Consider the following 23,635-nt stretch of genomic DNA (forward strand, 5'->3'; position numbering starts at 1 on the left):
CATTGGAAATCTTGCATCAAATTATTTTCAAGATTTGTTGGTAAGGTAAATATGGAACATAATTGATTTGTGTATTTGACATGAGTCTCATTTTAAGACATTTCATTATATATGTAGAAAAATATATTGTATAATTTTTTACTAAAGATGTAGACTTTTGTGCATATGAAGATATCATAATTGGTTTACTGATTATAATACAAATATCATGTAATAAATGAAATACACTGTGGAGATTGACTGAGGGCTATGAAAACTCTGTACTATCTTCAATTTTTCTATAACTCTTAAGCTGCCCTATAAATTAAACTTAATTATAAAATGTAGATAAATGAAATAGGGTTGTAGAATAAATATGATAAATCTTAAACTGATAATTATGGAGACTCATGTTGGTATATATTAGACCATTTTATTTACTTGTATGTACTTTTCACAATAATAAATTTTATTTTATTCATAACATTTACACATTTATGTGGCTACACTGTTGTTTCTACACAAGTACACAATGGGGAAATGTGGTGGTATTGTTTTCCCCAAAATATTGTGCACCCTAATAAACTTATCTGGGGTCAGAGAACAGAAAAGCCACAATATTAAACATAGAGGTTAGGAGGTGGCACTCACACCTTTAATCCTAGCATTCCAGAGACAGAAATACCTCTGGATCTCTGTGAGTTCAAGGCCACATTGGAAACAGCCAGGCACAGTGACTCACACCTTTAATCCCCAGAAGTAAGCCTTTAATCCCAGGGAGTGATGGCAGAAACCAGAAAGATATATAAGGCGTGAAGAACAGAAATTAGAAGCTTTTGGCTGGTTAAGCATTCAGGCTTTGAAGCAGCAGTTCAGCTGAGATTCATTTGAATAGGGACTCAGAGGCTTCCAGTCAGAGAGGAAACAGGATCAACTGAGGAACTGTCTAGGTGAGGAAGCTGTGGCTTGTTCTACATCTCTGTGACCTTCTAGTACTCACCCCAATACCTGGCTCAGGTTTGATTTTATTAATAAAACCTGTTAAGATTCATGCTACAGGTAATGATTAAATCAGAATACTCAGAATCTCCATCAGTTCAACCATCTATCAATTCCTTACATTACAAGGCATTCAAAGTTCTCTATTCAGGTTGTTTTAAAACATGTAATATATCCATTTCTTTTAGATTTTCCAATTTTGTGGTGTACAGGTTTTTGAAGTATGACCTGATGATCTCTGGATTTCCTCATTGTTAGTTGTTTTGTCTCCTTTTTCATTTCTGATTTTGCTAATTTGGTTGTAAAAATGTCTAAAATCAGAAAATGAATGTCCTCATAATGCCTCAAGTGGGAAATTCTGTGCCATGAAACTTCTATCACATTTGTCTTTGTCTTAAATCTGTCTCCCCTGGCAGAGTCATGGTGGATTGGAACCATTGGCTCTGTACAATATTACATGGTGTTCTCACCATTCCAGCTGTGTTCTATTATTGATGAAGCCATCAGGGAAAATGAACATCCCAGGGTGAGAAGATAAAGGAAAGAGGAAATAGGAATAGATGAACTAGGCGGTGAGCTAGGCGGTGGTGGCACACACCTTTAGTCCCAGCACTCTAGCCCTGTGGGCTGAAGACAGATGCCCCAACTTTACAAAGGAACATTAGGTGACTGTCCAGGATGCCAGCTGTCTCTGTCTACTCTTGCAAGACTCCAGAAAAATGCTTGCATCCTTCTCCCGGTTCTCAGGTAATATTATATCCTTCTGAGGTCTTTGATGTGGTTGAAGACTAGATAGTTATAATTTCCTCAATTATGATAAAAGATAAGTTAGATATAAAACCTTAGACTCACAAATATAAGATAGATAGGATATCTTCTTTAATATTATAACTGTAATTCTTGCTTGATAATTGTTTTGTTATATGTAATTGTACTATGTAAAAGTTAAAACCTTCCTTAAAAAAAAAAGAAAAGGGGAAGTGCTGTGGATATCGCTCTGTGTAAATAAAGTTCTGATTGGCCAGTGGCCAGGCAGGAAGTATAGGCGGGACAAAAGAGTAGAGAATTCTGGGAAATAGAAGACTGGGGGGAGACACCGCCAGCCGCTGCCATGGAAAGCAACATGTAAAGACACTGGTAAGCCACAAGCCATGTGGCAAAGTATAGACTAACAGAAATGGGTTAATTTAAGATAGAAAAGGTAGATAACAAGCAGCCTGCCATGGCCATACAGTTTGTAAACAATGTAAGTTTCTGTGTGCTTTCTTGGTTGGGTCTGAGTGACTATGGGACTGGCGGGTAAGAGAGATTTGTCCTGACTGGGCCAGGCAGGAAAATCTAACTACATCTCTGTGAGTTCGAGGCCAACCTGAGCTACCAAGTGAGTTCCAGGAAAGGTGCAAAGCTACCCAGAGAAACCATGTCTCAGAAAAAAAAAAATTCTGTTTCCCCTGCCATTTTATGGTGGAGTAAGAAAGCACATGGCAATTGTTAGCGCCTGACTTTGGATTTTTCAACCTCTAGAACTGTGAGAAAAATATTATTTTCTTTATAATTTTCAATTTCAGACATTCAGTCATAGTGGCAAAAGCCAATGAATATTAATGTTCATGGGATGAATAGCCATCTGCAAATTGCAAGAGCTAGAAGAACTTACTCTGACATATTTTGTCATTAATTTCTTTTTAAAATCTGCAGGGTTTCAGTAGTTCTGTTTGATTCTCATCTGCTGTGCATGTGCATTGGAACCATTGGCTCTGTACAATATCACATTGTGTTCTCACCATTCCAGCTGTGTTCTATTATTGATGAAGCCATCAGGGAAAATGAACATCCCAGGGTGAGAAGATAAAAGGAGAGAGGAAAATAGGAATAGATGTGGCTTAAACTAGAGGAAAAGAACTTGACATCTCTAATGTAAAGTTTTACATATAGGTGATGATACACAGCTATTGCTGTAGCTCCATATATTCCTATTATAATCTATCCCACCCTTAAATTTCTCTTCTTCTTCTTCTTCTTCTTCTTCTTCTTCTTCTTCTTCTTCTTCTTCTTCTTCTTCTTCTTCTTCTTCTTCTCCTCCTCCTCCTCCTCCTCCTCCTCCTCCTCCTCCTCCTCCTCCTCCTCCTCCTCCTCAATCCATAAAACAATCCACAGAGAACTAAATAATGAAAACAGAAACTTATCCCAATTAAATCTTACTCTTGAAGAAATATGCACAGTACTATTTTCTTTCACATGTCCTATGGCTTTGCTTCATCTGTATTAGAATGTGAGTTGTGAGAGAAGACAACCATTTAAAAGTATTTTAAAATAATCTTTAGAATATAATATTATTTTAAAATTATTTATAAATTATGTAATTTTTCTTTCCCTTTCCTTACTCCAAATCCTCCCATGAACATGCCTGATCTCTTTCAAATTCATAGTCACTTTTTCTTTAACTGTTAATAAATACAGAAATACAACCTTCTCAGTCTTTATAATTTTACCTGTATGTTTGTATTCAGGATTGACTAGTTGGTACTGGATAACCAATTGGTGTGCTCTTTCCTGGGAAAGACTATTTTTCCCACTCTAAATATTTCTTAATTCCCTGTATTTTTTGGGTACAGTTAAGGCCTCCTGAGCTTTTCCCCATCTACATTAGCATGTCTATTCTTGTCATTATTTTCAGGTCATGTTTAGGCAGCCATGACAATGATGCCTAACCAGTGTAGATCCTGACATTTCTAGGAGGCACAATCTCACAGTAAACTCCCTGTTTCTCTGGTTCTTACAATCTTTTTGCCTCCTCTGAGACTTTGGTAAAGGAATTGTATTGTAGATGTTTCAGTTGGGACTAGACTCCACATCTCTACATTTTGATTGGTTCTGTTCATCTGTCACAAAGAGAAGTTTCTTTGATGAGGAGTAAGGACAATCCTTACCTGAGGGTATGAGGACAAATGTTCATAGATTGTTTTTAGGAATTATTCTGTTTAATAAAGTGGTTGTAGGTTCTCCTAAGTGGTTCGGTGGGTTTCTAGAATCAGGCATGATTTCTCTCTTGTTGAGAGGGTCTTAAGTCAAATTAAGAGAGCTATTGATTACTGCAAGGTATGCATTTCATTACTGCACACTTATGGTTATTGTGCAGTGTTGGAGATCAAATGTCCTGCGTCCATGGCTCAGGGAATATCACAGAAGAGGAATTGAAAATATTTTGAGAGCTAGAGTACCAGATGACTTCCATGAAACAGTCTCTTGTAGAAATACCTACATAAACAAGATTGGAACAATGACATTATCAACACATGTGCTAAATTGGAAGGGCAGAAATTTCATTCCTAGGCAGAGAACTACAGGTAAGATATGAATTCTGGGAGGAGAATTAGTCTCTCCCAGAGAGGAACCTTCTTATTGGTTGTACAGTGAAGAGTGATTAGGCCCAAAATCATACACACAAACAATAAATGTGAACTCAGCATGATACATATGTATGTGCATACATATATCCATATAGTAAGTGTGTACTAGTAATAATCAGTGAAAAAGAGGCTATGAAATTGAGGGTGGGGGTGGAGAATTTTAGGGGTTTCAAAGATGGCACCTGTCAAGGGAGGGCAAAAGTGATGTAATTCTATTCCAATTAAAAATACATTTAAAAAGCACATAGTTTTAAAAACTCAATTCTTTGCTCCAGGTCCCTCTATGCAATGATGTATATGTTATCTGGATGCAGCACAGGAACCCTTGAACCAACAAATCTTCAATGAAGCTCTTAACCACAGTATTAAGCCGTCACTTAATTCACCCTTCTTCTGTCTTGTTGATTCTCTCAAATAAGTCTCATAGATCTTTTAATTTTGCTCCTTTTTAACTTTTTTCTCTCTCTCACCTTCTTTCTACTTTCTCATTATTATTTTTTTTTTGAGGGTGTGTTTTAGCTTTGGAGCTCCTATGATCCTGTTGTGTTAGTTTTTGGGATAGCTTGGGCTGCATCCCTGAAACACCATCTCTAGTTGCATTTTACCCAAGTGCCTCACTACTGAAGTAATTGTAGAATGGACCAAGCTAATTTTAATTTTCTTGAGTATTTTCTCATCTGTCTTGAATTCATTATCTCTATTGATAGTAACATAAAGGTTTCCTCAATTCAAATACAAACACATAATTTTTCCTTCTAAATGTTAGGGTCTTTTGGTTCATAATTCATGTGTTTCCATTAGTTTGGCTATTTGTCCCTGTGCATTTCCAAGCTGTGGAGCCCCCAACTAGATCAGGCCCTCTGGATAAGTGAGACCATTGAATAGCTTGAACTGTTTGGGAGGCACCCAGGCAGTGGGACCCGGACTTGTCCTTAGTGCATGAGCTGGCTGTTTGGAATCTTGGGCTTTACACAGGGACACTTTGCTCAGCCTGGAAGGAGGGGACTGGACCTGCCTGTACTGAATCTACCAGGTTGAATTGAATCCCCAGGGGATTCTTGGCCCTGGAGGAGATGGGAATGGAGGGGAGAGGCTGGGGGAAAGGTGGTGATGGGGGTGGGAATGGGGAGGACAGGGGAACCCATGGCTGATGTGTAAAATTAAAACACAACTATAATAAATAAATAAATAAATAAATAAATAAATAAATAAATAAGGAAGAAAAAAGTAAATAAAAAAATGTTAGGGTCTTTCATAGTTTTTAAGTATACAGTCTAGCATAGAAATAAGTTCCTAAAATCACTTCCTGAGCTTTGTGCCATTGGTGACTCCTTGTGTCAGAAGGGTAAATATTCTGTGTCAGTACGCTTCTGCTTTTCCATGGCCTTCCTCCTGAAACTGTCTTGCTCTGTCTCTGTCTCTCTGTTTCTCTATCTCTAGTAAAAAATTTCATAATAGCTTTCCTTAAATGAACATTTTGTACATATTTCTTGGTATTTCTAGCCTAAAGACAGCCAAAGTTCTCTTTTATACTTCTTTGAAACCCTTTTAAGAACACACTTAACTATTTTGAAAAGATATGTTTTTTGAGTTTCTTATTAGATTCTGAGAAAATAGAGATCATAAACTATGTCCTCATCTGAAAATAATTTGTGTGTAAGACTGAAAAGGTGGAATATAATAAGCATAACACTAATGCTAGCTCAGTGAAAGCAAATGTATTGTCACCTAACTATAAAGAATTATGATTTATTCTTCTCTAATACAGAGATCTGTTCAGTTTATATGAAAATAATTTTATTTTCACTGGTGTTTAGCTTCTGCAGGATGCTGTTTTAGCCTTAAGAACTCATTCCTCTGTGACTTCGTAGGCAGTGGCAGCTGTTACATGTTTTCAACATTGAAAAAAGTAATCTCTATATTTGGATTTGTTGGAAGAAATTAAAGTCTGTTCCGTTGGACAGAATGAGCAAGCTGTTCACTAGCCATCACTCTAGGTCTCCCCTGGGTACCTCACTTCTATCAGTCTGGTCAGGCCAACATCTGTTGCTTTGTCTCTCAAGACTTCTCTGGGAACTGTGTTAAATTGGATTAAAATATTCCAATTATTTTTCTGTATCTGAATTGCCTCCACTATAGTGATTTAATTTTGAAATAAATCCATGGAACTGTACTGTCTTGACCCACGTTCCTTGCTAATTATTATATATCTTAATTTCCTTTACTGAGGTTTGTGTTTGTAACAGAGCAAATAGCATGTGGGGCTTGTGCATCAGCGAGTCTGAACTCAGAGAATCCTTTTGCGTTTACGTTTCTTGCTCTGTCTGAGACCTCCAGGATCATTAAATCCCATCTCCCTTTGGCTGCTTTCACTTCCTCAGTAGGAACATAAGCCCTGTTATGGGTTGAATTCCATCTCCCTGACATTCAGATTTTGAAGTCCTAACCCTGAGTACTTTAGAATGTCCCCTTATTTGGAGATATAAGGCTGTGGCAAATTAAAATGAGATCATTACAGTTGACTCTGTGCCCATATAGCAGCTATCATTAAAAAAGGAAAAGTCTGGAGGCAGAGACACACAGGATGAAACCACTGTGTGAATATGAATTCCCATAGCTGTCTGATTACAAAAATTGCCAGCAAACAAGCAGTTAGGGGAGCAGCACAGAACATATTCCCCAAGGGCTTCCAAGGGAACCACCCAGATGTCACTGTCATCTCACTTTCTAGATTGATGAACTGTGAAGCAATGCTTTTATGTTGTTTATGGTCCTACATAACTGATACAGACCCCTGTTTTGTTATTTTGTGTGGTAAGTCTATTCATGGGAAGACATTTGATAGATAGTTATGAGATTCTGGACTTTGTAAAGCAAGAAATGCTGAAAATGAAAAGCAAATTAGGGAAGGTTGAAGGAGTAAAAGTGAGAAAAGAAAGAAAAAGGGGGATACGGAGGACAAAAGGAAAGGAAGAAGGAGACAGGAAGTGGAATTACACAAATTTCACAGCACAGATTTTACCGTTTCTAATACAGGAGGAATAGATGGCTAAATCTATACATTAAGGCTAAGTGTCATTACTTGGTTATTAAGGATCTGTTTATTCACTCAGTGTATATTTATTGAGTGCTTACTATATATTAAGCATCATTACAGGTGCTGATCACTTACTGATGACAATAAATAAAAAAAAAAAAAAACCAACCCTGTCATTAAGGTAATTACAGTCTGGGAGAGTGTTTGTGCGTGTAATTGATTTAAAAATATTTCAGACATTTATTTTACGTTTATAGGTGTCTTGCCTGAATGCATGCATATGCAGCACAGACATCTCCAGCAAGTCAAAAGGGGGGTCAGATCTCCTGGAATTGTGGATGACTAAATTGCCATGTAGGTGCTGGGAACTGAACACAGGTCCTCTGTAAGTGCAACAGGTCCCCTTCACTGCTGAGACATCTGTCTAGCCCCAGTGTATGGCACTGATTTTAATCAGTGAACATAAGACCTCAGAAGTAGGAGTGCAATTTTAATAAATATCTTACAGAAGAAGAGAAGCAGCAAAATGAAAACAATATGGGTAGACATATCTCAAGGGAAGAGGCTCTGAAGCAGTATTACAGACAAACTCAAAGAACAGTATGAGCTGGGGGGGTGGGATGGTCAAGTCTATCACAGGGGAACCCACAGGAACAACTAACCTGGGCTCATAGGAGCTCATAGACTATGGAACAACAGCTAGGAAGCCTGCATGGGACCAGCCTAGACCCTCTACATACATGTGACAGTTGTGTAGCTTGCTCCATTTCTGGGACTCCTAGTAATGGGATCAGGGCCTATCTCTAATACTTAGCTGGCTTTTGGGAACCTATTCCCCATACTGGGTTACCTCTCCCAGCCGTAATACAAAGGGAGGAGCTTAGTCCCACCTCAAACTTGATATGTCATGCTTTGTTGACACCCATGGGTGGCCTGTCCCTTTCTGAACAGAAACAGAGGAAGAGTGGATGGGGGGTGAGCAGAGGGGAGGTTGGGGAGGGAACTAGAGGAGAAGAGGGAGGGGAAACTGTGGTCAGGATATAAAATAAATGAAAAATTTTAATTAGTTAAAAAAAATAAAAGAAGAACAGAAAGACAAGACGGCCAGTGTACCTGAAACAGAGAGAGCAAGGAGAATTCTAAGGCATGAGGTCATAGGGATAATTTTGTATAGAAATGGATTTCTGCTTCCATTTAATGTGAATCTGTTGAGTACTTAAATTTGACTGGTACAAATGCAAATAGTTGAGTTTGGAGGAAAAGGAAAACCTACAGGAAGCCCCAACTGTCTTACGTTTAAGTGGAGATGCTGACTAGCTAGCACTGGGAAGGAGGCTGAGTGGCTAGACACATACTCTGCTGTGAAAGAAAATTCTGGGGTGTGTAGTGACGAGAGTTGGGAAGGTCTGGATATAGAATGACTGGAAAAGATGACCCGTTACTAACCTATCTCAAAGCAAAAGAATTGAGGGGTCTGAGGAAGAGACTAATCCCCCACTTGAAAGATGTGAGCTTGAAGTATGTCTCTAAGACTGTCTCCGTCCTTATTACAGCCAGTTAGTGAACACAGCAAAAAAAGATTTGAGGCTAAAGGGAGCTTTGCTAATGAGGAATTGTGCAATATTAACAGGAATTAGTCTCTAGAAACTGAAGAATAATGTTGAGCATGTTGTAACTGACAGAAATACGAATAAAGAATATGATTAAATGCATCCTGATGGTTGCACATCACATGAGAGTGAAGGTCAGTTCTGTAGGAGGAAGGTTGGGAATCTTGGCAGGAATGCTAGGCTGCGTACTTGGCACATACTGCTGAATGAATAAGGGGTGGGAGGGGTGCCATCTTTTTGCACAAGTAATTGTTTAATATTATCTGGTAGAGGGTAGAGCACAGACATCTTTTTAATACTTGTATATTGATGCAAGCTTATAGATCAGGACCTACAAATGTGCAAGGTGCCCACTTTACCTTTTTATTTGTAGTCCATCATGCCAAGGCAAAATGATCCCAGGTAATAATGTGGTCCCCTCAGGAAGCAGTTGGGGGAAAGAGACCTCAGAAAATTTCAGCTCTGGGTGACTTCTTATTCCCCTTGAACTGAATATGTTTCTGGGGACAGATATGTAATTGAGATTATTTTACCAGTATCTTTTCCTCATCTCTTTTTGTATGCCCCATAACAGTTTTTAAAGAAGCTAGTGTACTTTTGGAGCTTTAGGGGTTTTTTTTTTTTTCCAACTCTTCAATTTAGTCTAAATAATCTTGAACTAAGTCTCAGGATTCTATATGGTTTTGATTTTGTCTTTATTGTATAGTGTTTGGAGCTCTGTAAGATGTGTACACAACTATCCTAAAGTTTCCTCTGGTTGTCTTTAATATAAAATTAAATATTGGTCTTGAAGTAATGACATTAAATTTCTAAAAAGGAGGAGAAGTGAATGAAAGATTGGGAAGTGATGGCAACAGGGTCATTATGAGGTTCACTGAAAGATCAAGTAAGATGTAAAGCTGAAGCTGAATTGCTAAACGGTCTTATAAATGAAATAACTGGAGCCAGGTATTGGGGTAAATTCTGAAAGATCAGAGAGACAGAACAAACCACAGCCAAACTCACCTCACCAGTTCCTCAGCTGATCTTGTGTCCTCAGAGTGAAAGCTTCTGAGTCCTCACCTGAATGGATCTCAGCTGAACTGCTGCTAAAAGCCTCAAAGCTTAAAAGCCTCTATTTCCTGGTCTTCACGCCTTATATACCTTTTTGTTTCCTGACATCACTTCCTGGGATTAAAAGTGTGTGTCTTTTCCAAGCAAGACACGAAATCTCAAGTGCTGGGATTAAAGGTGTGTGCCACCATGCCTGGCTCTATTTCCAGTGTGGCCTTGAACTCACAGAGATCTGGAGGGATCCTGCCTCCAGAATGCTAGGATTAAGGGTTTGTGTGCCACCATTTTCTGGCCTCTGTCTAGTGGCTGGTATGTTTGTTTGTTAGTATTTTTGAGACAGGGTTTCCCTATGTAGCTTTGCACCTTTTCTGGAACTCACTCTGTAGCCCAGACTGGCCTCGAACTCACAGAGATCCACCTGGCTCTGCTTCCTGAGTGCTGGGATTAAAGGCGTGCACCTCCACCACCCGGCTTTAGTGGCTGTTTTGTTCTCTGACCCCAAATAAGTTTATTAGGGTGCACAATATATTGGGGGACACAATATCACCACATAAAGCTGTAACTAGGGTGTGTACTGGTTAGAGTTGGAAATGTCTGGATGTAGAATGACTAGAAAAGATGACCCATTACTAACCCATATCAAAGCCAAGAATGGAGGGGTCAGAGGAAGAGACTAATCCCCCACTACTTTATGTAATTTCTGTTACTATAGATTCAGAATTCACTATCCAGAGACTCTCTTGATACGTCACTCTTATCAGATTAAGCTAAGAGTTATAAACTCCATGAAGATTCAACAGTGACACTGATGATATATTGATTGATGAAAACTTTGAAGATTTTATTTTTATATCTGCAATTAATGAGAAGATAATACTTGTGGATTATTTGAAAATAGTTTTCCTGTTTAATTTTACTTAAAAAATTTCCACATTAGTCTCAAACTTAAAGTCAGTGTTTTTAAATTCAGTTTTACTCCTTAATTTTCATCTGGGAAATGGTGACTATATAGAAATGGTTGAGTAGCTCCTATGATTCACATTCATTTGACAAGTAAGCACAAGCCATAGCCTGTCTTCCCAATAACACTAATGACCCCCACTTACTTCGAAGCTCAGCTCAAGCTTTATGGGTATTTGGAGGACGAAGCAAAAAGCAATCTTATCAGCTTTAATTTGTCACTCCACAGCTTCCTCTGTATTCAGCTCTCACATCCAGAAAGGCCCATAACTTTGAGATTAGCTAAGCCTATGAGATAATGCATTCGATTTCTTTAGCCATCTGTTTTGTGTTGCCAGGGACTTATAAATGCTGGCCAATGCTTGTGTTCACTTCAGGATACTTTAATCAGTCTTTAGAGATTTGAGTGAAAAACCTTGCAGCCTTGAGGAAGGATGACTTACTTATTCAGATAAATAAAGATATAGAGAAGCTAGAATGATCAAATAAAACAAATGGGGCACTAAGTCTGAAACAGAGAAGGTGGTTTTCCAAGAAGGAGCCATATAGTTATAAAGTAACAACTTTCAAAATATCTGGCTCCACTTTCTCACTTTAATGATAAAAAAGCTCCAAATGAGACTTTTATAAGATCAGTGTGGATGTGAGCTGAAGTCAACTATGAATGACACCATGCCATTCACTAGGAAACCTCCCTGTGTAGAGTGACTCACTGAAAGTGTGCTACAAACACCCATCACTATTGTAGTCTAAGATTCTATGTTATTTGAAAACAGAATATAGTGGAAGACAGATCCACACTGAGACCTATGCTTTTAGCTACCAGAGGCTGCTGGTCCTTTTTTATTTACAATTGAGAGACTTGTGAAGATTTGAGAGAACACCTTTGGTACACACACACACACACACACACACACACACACACACACACACACACGCACGCACGCACACACTTTATAAAGGCAGGGAAAAAATAGAGAAGGAAGACAATGTTGGTGGCCAAAATCATAGTCTTAGGTGACAGAGTTGGACAGAGCCTTTCTAGTCAAGGCTCATGCTTCACAGGGCATAACACACTAAGCCTAGGCCCTGGCTTCCTGGACCAGGGAGGATAGTATGGGGGTTGGAGAGGCAGGTGGAAAAGGGAGATAGCTGAGAAGCAAGGAATCTATACTAACTAGCACCGTAGGTAGGGAGTCATGGTTTGAGGAAATTCTAGAAAGAGATCATTTGTGATTTTTGAACTTTCAGAATGAAAGTTCTCTAAAATTAATGAGAGATAAATGCTACTTTCAAAGGACTTACAGGAGAGGATGCTGAGCTAAGTGGAATGCAGCAGTCAGTCAGTTCACCTTGTTTGGTGATCATCGTCTTGAAGAGGGTATGTCAAATCCCTGTGGTTCTAGAGTCTTAAGAGAAAAGAGGTTGAGTTGCGTATTTGAGCCATCACCTTGAAAGTCTTAGGTCTAGGAATTCAAGGAGAGGATAAGGGATTATGAGAAGAAAATCACCTCAGGCAACAACAACTTACAGTTTATTAACCTTGAATTGACATTCACTGGAACCTATTTCCTCTCAACAGCCACAGAAATTTTACTGTTCATATACCCATGACTGTAGAGTAATGAAATGGAGTTTTATGTGGTTTTACAAAAGTACTTTTCATTATATTATAGCTACTTCCTGCCCTTTTCTCTAGTCTCAGCAGCAAATTCTCTTCTTTTTAATGTTCTATACCCCTGCCTCACTTTCTAATCTCTTTGGAGTTAACAAAGTTCCAATGACCAATAAAGCCAAGTTGAAATTTCTCATTGTTTTTGTTTGTTTGTTCCACCTGAACTTATCACTCAGGAGAGGAAGAAAGAATCTTTATCTAGATATTAAAATTCATCTTTTTGGCATTTCTATTGTATAGTCAAGAAAGTTAAATCTTAAAGAAACTGAGAGGATTGTTCTAAACCACTAACTAGTTTATCTTTAAGGCAGCAGGAAAAAGAAGCTGACTTATGCTTAAAGAATTTTAAGAAATACATTTTTATATTTTTGCCAACAAATTCTTCAGTTGAGTAGATACATAAATTGTGGGTTTCTCAGACCATAAAAATACAACAATCTATTGTAATATTTAGGAATAAGAAGATTTGTTTGTGGGAAAGAAGTATAAGTGTGTTATCAGAACCATCACATTCTCAACCCACACTTGTGTGTGTGTGTGTGTGTGTGTGTGTATTGTATTTAGATGGTAAGGGGAAGATTTGTGGTATTTCTCTTCAGATTTAGAGTTTGAATAATATCAAAGAAATGTTTTCTGATTTCCCACAATCCACAGGGGGCTCATGTTCCCACAGTCTTGCTCACATCCTAGAGTCTATTGTTACATTATCTGCCTTCTCTCTTGAGAGCAGGTGATACTTCATTCCTTGGAAATCTAGCTGTCACAGGGTAATGAAACCTGCTGAGGAATGTAGGAAAATAATGCAAACTGCGAGGGCTACTTAAACAATACAGCAACTGCTAAATCTCAATGATGCCAGCTTTCAGAGAAGCATGTGCATATGTGTTTTCCTCACGAAATCTTAGCTGAAGCTCCTGTCATACTATTGCCTGATATTTCTTTTCCACATTGTTTCAAACAAAAGAATACTACCAAGGCACACCATCTGCAGCTAAGTCATCCTGTAAGAATATATGACATTTAGAAAAAAAGTCTCAAGCTAAACATTTGTTTGGAGATGAAGAGGAAATGACCATTGTGAAATTTCTGAGAAAAAAAAAGGATTTGGGTGGGAGTTACTTGGAAGGCCAGAAGACACTCTTTTCTGTTACAGCTGCTTAAACATCCGCTATGAATTAAGACACTGGGAGGTTTTCTTTGCTTTATGGCCGTGATTCAACTCAGCGGTTTCAAACTTTTACTGAGGACAAACTGGTCTTGAAAATAGATCCGCTTTGCACTAGTTCTTTAGAAAAGAAAATGTTTAGCTTTCTCCAGTCTGTCAATCTTGTGGTAAGAAAATGCCACCAAGGTATCTTTTATAAGAATCTGGGCCCAGAAACAGCTGTGTAAATCATACAATAAGATTTTCCTTCTTTAATTCAACTAGCATTTGAGTCTACAGCATTTTCAGACATATTATAAAGTAGGACTCACACTGAATCCCAATCTGGAAGGGAGCTGTGTACAACCACAAGAACCTGCTCAGAAAGGAACATATGGAGCAAAATCACCTGTGATCACATAAGCAAACTCATCCTGGAGCTTTCCTCTTGTTCTTAAATAGAAAGAGAGGCAGCATGTCAGCCCAGTTTCTGGAACACACAGGAAGAAAAGTCCTTGAGAGATAAGATGGAGGGTATTATTCTTTCATGAACTAATATACTTTCCTTGTCAGTTTTAAATGAAAGAAGGTTTTAAATCCCCAAATGGGAAGCTAAATAAAGGCTTCTCAGGACAGAGCAATAATAGGCGGATGGCTGAAACCAATTTCAGTCCCAGAGTGACAGATAACAGTACATCATTTCCTTCCCCTTTAAGGTGTCCCCTCCCTGACAAAAATAAAATTTGTTCTTAGACATTACCCATTAATGTATTATTTTATCTATTTCCATATTGGCTTTATCAACCAAGACTCTTCCTTTGTCCCTTCTGTACCAATCAGAATTAAGGTATTATTGATTTTTTTCTATATTAAGTAAGCATATATGTTTTATTTTTAAATTTTTATTGTATTATTGTAGGAATGTGTAACACAAAATCTATACTGTTAAATTTCATCCTTAAATATAACTTTGTTTTCATTCATACAGTAATTCTAGGTGCTTATGGAATACAGTACAACATTTCAATGCATATATACAATGTATAGTGGATAAATGAAAATAATTGGAAAATCTATCAAATCAGATTAGATCATTTTTTTCTGTTCATTTATTACAAGTCTTCTGTTGTTGGAAATGGCCCAAAAAGAGTTGTGTGAGGAAAAATTCTGAGTGTTTATGAGAAAATTCCAAGTAAACAAGACCAGAGTCTTGTGACCTCAGTTTCTTCAAAAACACGGAATTGTTCTTGAATTCTGCTTTCATGCCCTTCCCAGATGTAGCAGATAGGAGTGAGTTTACTTCAGATTTTTCATTACAACTGGCTATTATTAGTTTATATAACTCTATAGGAAAACATGTTTTTGTCACATTCAGCTTATCCTTGTGGTTGTATACTTCCTCACATGACTCTTCTTAACTCTCAGAGTATAAATTGTAAGGAACCCTGGATAAAACTGACTGGTGCTTGAGGCTTTAGTCCACTTTATTTATTGACTCATTGTCCCAGGTCCCAGTCTTTAGAGTGGTAAACAGACCATTAGCTGCTTAAAATATTCAGTTGCCATTGTCCACCATAGTCATCCTTAGTAGGAGAACACTGGAAGATTTCCCTTCAATCCAGCCATCTTCTCTATTCCCCAACCTTCTTCCAGACTGCTAACCATTATTCTCTAGCATATTTTGGCTTCCACATAAATGAAAATGTGTGGTATCTGTCATATTTGTGAATGATTTATTTTAATTAACATGATATCCTCAGTTCCTTTCATGTAGCTACAAGTGACAGAATTTTCTTATTCCATTGTGCATTTATAATGCATGCTCTTCAATCATCTGCCAGTAGAATTTAAGTTGATTCCATATTTTGGTTTTTTGGTATAACAAAATTGAACATCCAAATGTCTCTTCAGCATGCTGATTTTAGTTCCTCTGGATACTTACCTGGTAGATGATGCAGGATCATATGGCATTTCAACCTATAGAAACTGAGGAGCCAGCAGAATAACTGTAAGTATATACATTCCTACTAATAAACAGTGGATCACAGTTTTTCTCTCTCTCCATCTGCATCCTCATCAGCTTTTGTTACTTCTTCAATTTTAATGACAGATATAGTTGGGATTAGATGATTTGTCATTGGGGCTTTGCCTTTTCTGATCAATTGTGCTGTTGAACAATTTTTCAGATATATGTTAGCCATTTATAAATTCTTTTACTGTTTCTTTTTATTCTGGAAATTATAGCCTTGTTTGACTACCAGTTTAGAGATGTTTTCTCTGATCCTCTAGGCAGCATATACTTATTTTTTAAATTCCAGTTTCCCAGTCTATACCTTTTAACTCAGAAATTTAATCCGTTTCCTTTCAAGGAAATATAAATACGTAAAAACTGACTCCTGTATTAGTGGAGCTCTATTTCCTTCTGTTTTTATTTTGTGCATCTGGCTTACATTTTTATTTTTGCATGCTTTAAGATGGTAGTTATCAAATTTGTTTCTGGTATAGGACTCCCTTCTGTTTCTTGGGGGGGCTTCAGTTTTGGCTTGAGTTAGAAAGAACATATTTGTATGACATTTTTGAAAGATAACCTATCTGAATTTGGTACTTTGTGTTTGCAATTCTGTGTTTCAGGAAAGTGGATATGTTATCATATTCTTTCCTTCACTCTAAAATTTTTTATATTAAATTTACTAATAATCTAACAGGGGTTCTCTTTTGTGTGTACCTGGACCCTCCTCTGACTCCTCTAAGGATTCTCTTGCATTATGGATTGACTCCAAAATTTTTCCATGTTTTGAATTCTTCACTCCCAACTTTTGGTACTATTCTGAAACACATATTCTGAAGCTCCATTATTTTGGCAATTTTGGGAATCCTGAAGGGTAGAAGTAAGTCAATAGGGTGGATCTTTGAGGGCTATACTGGTTGTCATGGTATCCTCTGTTTCCTGGGTCAGAGGCATGTGAGGAATCTCTGCCATCTGATTCTACCACCAGGATCCGTCACCTTTGCCATGTCTTTCCCATTACCAAGAGCTGAAATCTCTCTGGAACTGTGGGCAAAAAATAAACTTCCCCTGTGTTCAGTTGTTTAGTTTGTCCAACAGTGTAAAAATAACTAACATAAGCTGTTCCTGTGACTCCTCTTTCCCATTAGAAGCAGCAACAATCACATTTGAATGATACAGCATAAGTTTCAAAGGTATTCTCCATTCTTGGCGATTTCTTTCCTCTCTTTTCCCCTCCCCTCCCATCCTCTCCTCTCCCTAACAAGCTGTCTTTTTGTCATTACATTTTCTTCAGTTTGCCTGAGTTATTTCAAAAGACCTGTCTTCAAGCTTGGAGATTATTTAATGTGGCTGATAAAATCTATTTTCTTAATTTTATTGTTAAATTTATAAACTTTATCATAAAAAGCTTGCTAATAAATTAAAACGTCCCACATCTAAAGTAGCCATGCCCAATGGCTATACACCTCAATGAATTTACATACAGTGAGAATAGTCATTCCAAAGAGAAGCTGTGGTGTTGCTGTGGCACTGCACCATTTTCCTTCTTTCCTTTTCTTCTCTTCATAGCTACAGATGTGTGGTGTGACCTCAAGAATCTTCCTTAGTAGCTTTCTTCTCTATCTACCCATATTTTTAATGGTTCTCTCATTCAAATCCAGAGATTATAGCATAGCTCCTCTGGCTAGTGTTCTCTGAGGATCTCATGTCTCTGTCTTAGGGGGCTGGAATTACAGGTAGTCTGTATTACGCGATGCTGGGGATCAGAACTCGGATTTTCTTCTTGTGCTGAGTCAGCTCCCAGCCACTGCACTATTTTTCTTTTAATTTCATATGCTGAGTTTTTGACATGAGATTATATTTGACTCATTTTTTATAATCTGCATCTTTGATAAATTTTTTATTTGTGGTATGAGTTGTCATCATACTCATTGAATTGTCCATTGGTGTTTCATTTTATTACATTCCATTATTTTCTTTTCTTTCTTTTTTTGGAACAGTTTTTTTTATTTAATATGTTTATTTTATAATTAACTTAATTTCACATGTCAGCCACGGATTTCCCTGTCCTCCCTCCTCCACTCCCAGCCCTCTCCCCCAATCCACCCCCCATTCCCACCTTCTCCAAGGCAAGGTCTCCCCTGGGGAGTCAGCCCAGCATTTTCTTATGTGATTTAATTTTCTTTGGGATGCAGTGCTGCACAGGTATCATGTTTTCCTTGAGGAATCATAGTACCTTCTTTCTCCCGTGTTTCTTGTTCCTTTGCATTGGTGTTTGTATGCCTGGCAAGTTAACTGCTTCTACTATTTTTATAGGCTACCATGCTAGAAGTTTTGCTGTGCTGCCCATGCTGTCCTTAAACTCTAGCACAGTCAGGCTATCCTTTTGCTTTATCCTCAAAGTACTCAGAACCACAGGCATATTCCACCACACACAGCACCACATGAGCTGTCTTTGAAGTGCATTTGCTATGTGCTTAGTGTAGTTGTACTTTTCAGATTCTCATCTTTCTCTTATGGGAAGAAAACAGAGGTTGGGGAGCAGATAGAAATACATTCTAGATCATGCTTTTTGTGAAATTGATTCAGTGTGTTTTTAGTACCTCACCTTCTACCTCACTGGATTTTTACAGAGAAACTGAACTGTTTTCTTTTTCTGTGGATCATAGAGAAGCATAACTACAGAACTGTGTTATAAATAAATTATTATGGAGCTATTTCCTTCCTGTCTCAGAGTCTAAAGGGCTCTGTTGGGCTTTTTAGAACATTAAGATCCCAAGGAAATAGGTACCACTACAGTGCTCCGAGAGCCCAGGACACTGGAGAAAAAAGTTTGGCCAAGAAAAGACAAGTCAGGAGTAGGGCAGGAGTCAAATTTCTAAAGTCAGAATTTTGAGAAAACTGGAATTCTTGATGGGAAAAATATAAATTATTAAGCTGTAAAGAAGGCATGGAATTGGATGGGTAGAGCAGTGTGGAGGATCTGGGAGGAACTGGGGGGAGGGGAAACCATGATCCGCATATGTTGTATGCAAAAAAAAAATATTTTCAATAACAAATGCTACATACTAAGCAAACACCCCTGGAACATACAATTACAAAAAGGTGTTTATGAAATGTTAAATAAATTGCTCATATAATTAAAATAAAAGAGTGACAATAAAGAAAAGAAATAATCAACTCTCTGATACAAAGAGAAAGGGAAGGGCCCACTTTCTTTCCCCCACCATGATTTTCATTTTGAACAGCTAAGTAGTACTCAATAGTAATCAGCAACTAATGAGCACCAGTTAAAAGTGAGGCATGGGACTTGAACCCAATCACACAAAGTCAATAAAGGCTTGGTTTCTAAGGAGACTGAACATACATAAAATTTCCTCTGTGGAGTGCTGCCCATCTGGCTTGGAATCTGTCATTATATGCACAGCAGGTGGTGTTATCTTTCCTAGTCTAGAGTTTTTAATTCTTCAATATGTGCCAATGACTTTGTTAAGAACTTTAAATTAGTTTCCCATTGGTAATCCTCCCAATTAGTACTGTAGATTAAATATTATCTGCCACCACTGTCAGCCAAATGAACCAGAATTTCAACAGTAGATAAATTTGTTCCAAATCTCTTACAAACAGATACTGGGATTTCTGACAAAAAGACAACATCCTATCTATATGAAGGTGTCAGAGTTTCATTCTGGCAAAATATATAACTAATATAATTAATCCTATCATTATCAACTTCCTCCTATTTCTTTTAATCTTGAATCTATTTACACATATGAAATGGAAACATGACAAATGATTGTGAACTGTGTGTCATTCTCATTAAGGAAAATGTTCAAATTGGATTGTACACTTATTTGAAAGATATTTTCTCCATCTCACAGATGTCTGCATATCTGGGAGGGAGGGGCCAAGAGAAGAAGGGAAGATGTGAGAGGTGGGGGAAGGATAGTGTGGGCAACACTGTGGGAGTATTAGTATTAAACTTCTGATAGTAAAATTAAGATCACAGTGCCTTCATTGTCATTGCTCTAGAGGTGGTGGGACCTGGAACCAATAAATGAGGTGTTCTAAAGTCTCATGCAAAAGCTCACTTTATTCAGAGCTTCAGGCAATTTATACTCTAAGGATTAAGAAAAGATCACATGACTATGAGTTTAATCTGTATACAATCACAAGGACAAACCACACATTGCAAACCTTTTTTCCATAGATAGTTTAAACATTTAGTTGAATAAAAACAGCAAGCAATATGAGTAATGTGATATGAACATATGCCTTTCAGCTACACCTGGGAGGAACCTGGAAACACCTTCCAAGAATAATTTCCATGTTTTGAAGAAACTGGGATCACAAGACTATTGTTTTATTTTCTTGAAGTTTTCTCTCAAGTACTCAGGATTCTCCTCACGTGACTCCATGCCTGTGTTCCTACATTTTATATCTTAAATAATATTAGCAAAGTTAAGCATGGATAAAAACAATAAACCTAAGTAATAATTTGACTTGCTTCTCAGTGATCTATCAATATTCTGGAAACATTAAAGGAAAAACAAAAGTCATAAGCATGTTATAAATTCAACTTTAACTGTTATGTTTCTATTTTTTTCATTGTACTAATTCTTTCTAAAAACTATTATCTTTGAAATTAGTTAAGAAAGAGGTTAATAAGCATACATAGAGCTAAGAATAAAGTATATTTGTTAAAGATTCTTAATGTTGCTAATTCAATAGTTCCTTTGCCTTTCATAACCAATTTATCTGAAAATAGGGTATGCATAAATTAAAATGAATACAAAACTCCCTCTAAAGCCTGAAAGATTGATTCTATATTCTTTTATGGATACCATAATACATAGATATCCATGTGTTTTATAAATCATGATGTAGGGTTTGAAAGTTATCTATGCAAATCTTCTCATATACTTTAAATGATCTTTAAGTCACTTACAATGCCTTTGAACAGTATTAGTGCTATTTGAACATTTGTTATTTTGTGTACTTTGGTGAACATCTTCATATACAAAAATATTGTTTAGAGAATAACAAGAAAATAGTCTGTACATATTCAATGCAGGCACAATATTTTTCTTTTCTGGTTAGTTGAATCTGCACATGGAGAATATGAAGACAAGAATGGCTGCCTACATTTTAGATTTTCATTACATATTTAATATTGTAAAATATGTCATTGCATACTGACCTCTTATTAGTCTTATACAAATATTCATTTAATATTCAGTTATTTATCTTGGAGAAGATTGAGATATAACTATTAACAAGTATCCAACTGAGCATTTGTTCAGTGTTATAAGTCACATAATATATGATTAAATAGACTTCATTATTACCCATGAAAATGTTAACAGAGATAAGAGAAACATGAATAAATATAGAAAACTATATTTATTATTGAACAAATATTTATTTGTCAAGTAGTAGAGAAGTGGTGTGTCCTCAGAAGAAAAAAATTAGCTCAAGAAAATCTACTGTGGATAATTCAAAGATTAGTAATAAGACTAGTGTGGAAAGACTGAAGTGCTGGAAATGAATGAAAATGAATTCAGATAGTACAGACTAATAGGGTCATGCTTATACATCACAATACGTCCATTTTTTTGTGAAATGGGAAGCCAGTGAAGGGCATTCCTCTGAGGCATTACCTGGTCCAGAGCCTAGTACAATATGGATCCACTGCAACATTTTCTTGTGAATATCCTTTGTCTATATCTTCATGGGCAATATGTATTCTTGAGTCTCATAGCCTGACCTGTAATCAGCAACACCAGATATTGTCAGTTACTTAGCCAAAAGAATTTCTCTATATCACTGTCTATCACTACCAGTACTTGCTTGCAAATTAAAGGAGTCCAAATGTAAGAATTCTGCCTTGGCCCTGGAGGAGATGGGAATGGAAGGGAGGGAATGGGGGGAAGGTAGGGGTGGGGGCGGGAGGGGGGAGGACAGGGGAACCCATGGCTGATGTGTAAAATTAAAACACAAATATAATAATAAAAAAAAGAAAAAAAGAATTCTGTTATCATTAAATAATTCAGTATCTTTGAGTTTTGTCAGTTTTATTTCCATCTTTTTTTTTTTTTAAGTAATTTTAGCCAGATGCTGTAGTTAATTCCTGTAATTACATCAGTAGAGATCTGAGGTGGGAGATCCTGCATGTGAGGCCAGCCTGAAATACACAGCGAGAGCCCATTTCAAACAAACTAACAACAACAACAACAAAAATAAAATCAAAATAAGGCAAGTTCTTTGTACCAGGTTAGAAAAAAATTTTGAGTTTTGGCCAAATGCATATAAAATAAATAAGTTATGAAACTATCATTTTGCCTGTCAATTCAGAAGCACTTATTCTGAATGTTACTGTTGCATGATTTTAGATCATCTAAAAGCATGTTTAATGTACAGTCATGTAATTTAGGAGATACTGAGATAAAATGTTAATTTGGACCATAAATATGTACCTTTCTGGTTCATATTTGATGGTTAGTAGAGAGGAGGGATCAGTTAATGACTGGATAGTTTTCCTAAAGAGTCTGCTTGCTGAGTGTTAAAAGCTTGAACGTCTCAATGAGGTTTCATTTTAAACACAAAGGTAGCATAAGCAAGACAATGAAATGATTGGTGTTTAAAATCAAGCTCCTTCTCCCCTCTCTTCAACAGTACTCCCTGAGCTCTGCTCAAGAATTGTAGAAGCCAGGGAGGTCAAGATCATGATGGGGAAACCCACAGAGACAGCTGACCCAAGCTCATGGTAGCTCACAGACCCTAGAGCAATGGCTAGGGAGGCTGCAAGAGACTGACCTAGACCCTCTGCATGTGGGTGACAGTTGTGTAGCTTGGTCTGTTTGTGGTGCCCCTATAAGTGGTAACAAGATTTGTCACCTGAACATCAGCTGACTGTTTGGAACCTAGTTTTTCTGGTGGGAAGCCTCACTCAGCCTTGATGCAGGGGAGAGGAACTTGGTCTTACCTTGACTTGATATCCCATGCACTGTTGACTTCCATGGGAGCCTTTATCATTTCTGAAGAGTGGATGGGAGGTATAGAAAGGTGGTGGGGGTAGGGAACAGGAGGAGAGGAGGTAGGAAACTGTCATCAGTATGTAAAATAAATAAAAAAAGAGTAATAAAAAAGAATAAAATTAAGATCATACCTAAAAGCATGATATTATTTCATTGACATTTTTAGTTTAGGATGAGAACAGTAAAGATGAACTTTTGGCCTGACAGACTGGTTTTTTTTTTAAAAGAATATTATTACATGAAAAGAAGATATGGACATCTAGTCACCATCAAATGTCTTGGCAAAAAGTAAAAAAATTCTCTTTCCAGGTAGCTATGTAAAACACAGGCAATAGATAACACCACAGCAATAAACCCCAAAGAAGAGAAGTACACACACACTACCAGCAAAAAATAAAAATAATACCAGGAACAAACAATCACTTGTCATTAATATCCCTTAATATCAATGGACTTAATTCACCTATAAAAAGGCACAGACTAACAGAATGGATATGAAAACAGGACCCATCTTTCTGCTGCATACAAGAAATACACGTCAGAGACTCAGAGACCAGCCCCCAGCTCACATCTGCCCTGGAACTCCCATCTGGACCAGAGGTGAGTGCCTGGGGTTATAGTCAGAGAGGCAACTGCCCCTGGGTCCCACCCCTGGGCACCATCCTGGGAGGACCTGACCAACTTGGCCCCAGTTTCCAGCAAATTGGCAGGCCCTGTGGGAAA

Source organism: Onychomys torridus, chromosome 19, assembly GCF_903995425.1.
Source record: "Onychomys torridus chromosome 19, mOncTor1.1, whole genome shotgun sequence".
Lineage (NCBI taxonomy): Eukaryota > Metazoa > Chordata > Mammalia > Rodentia > Cricetidae > Onychomys > Onychomys torridus.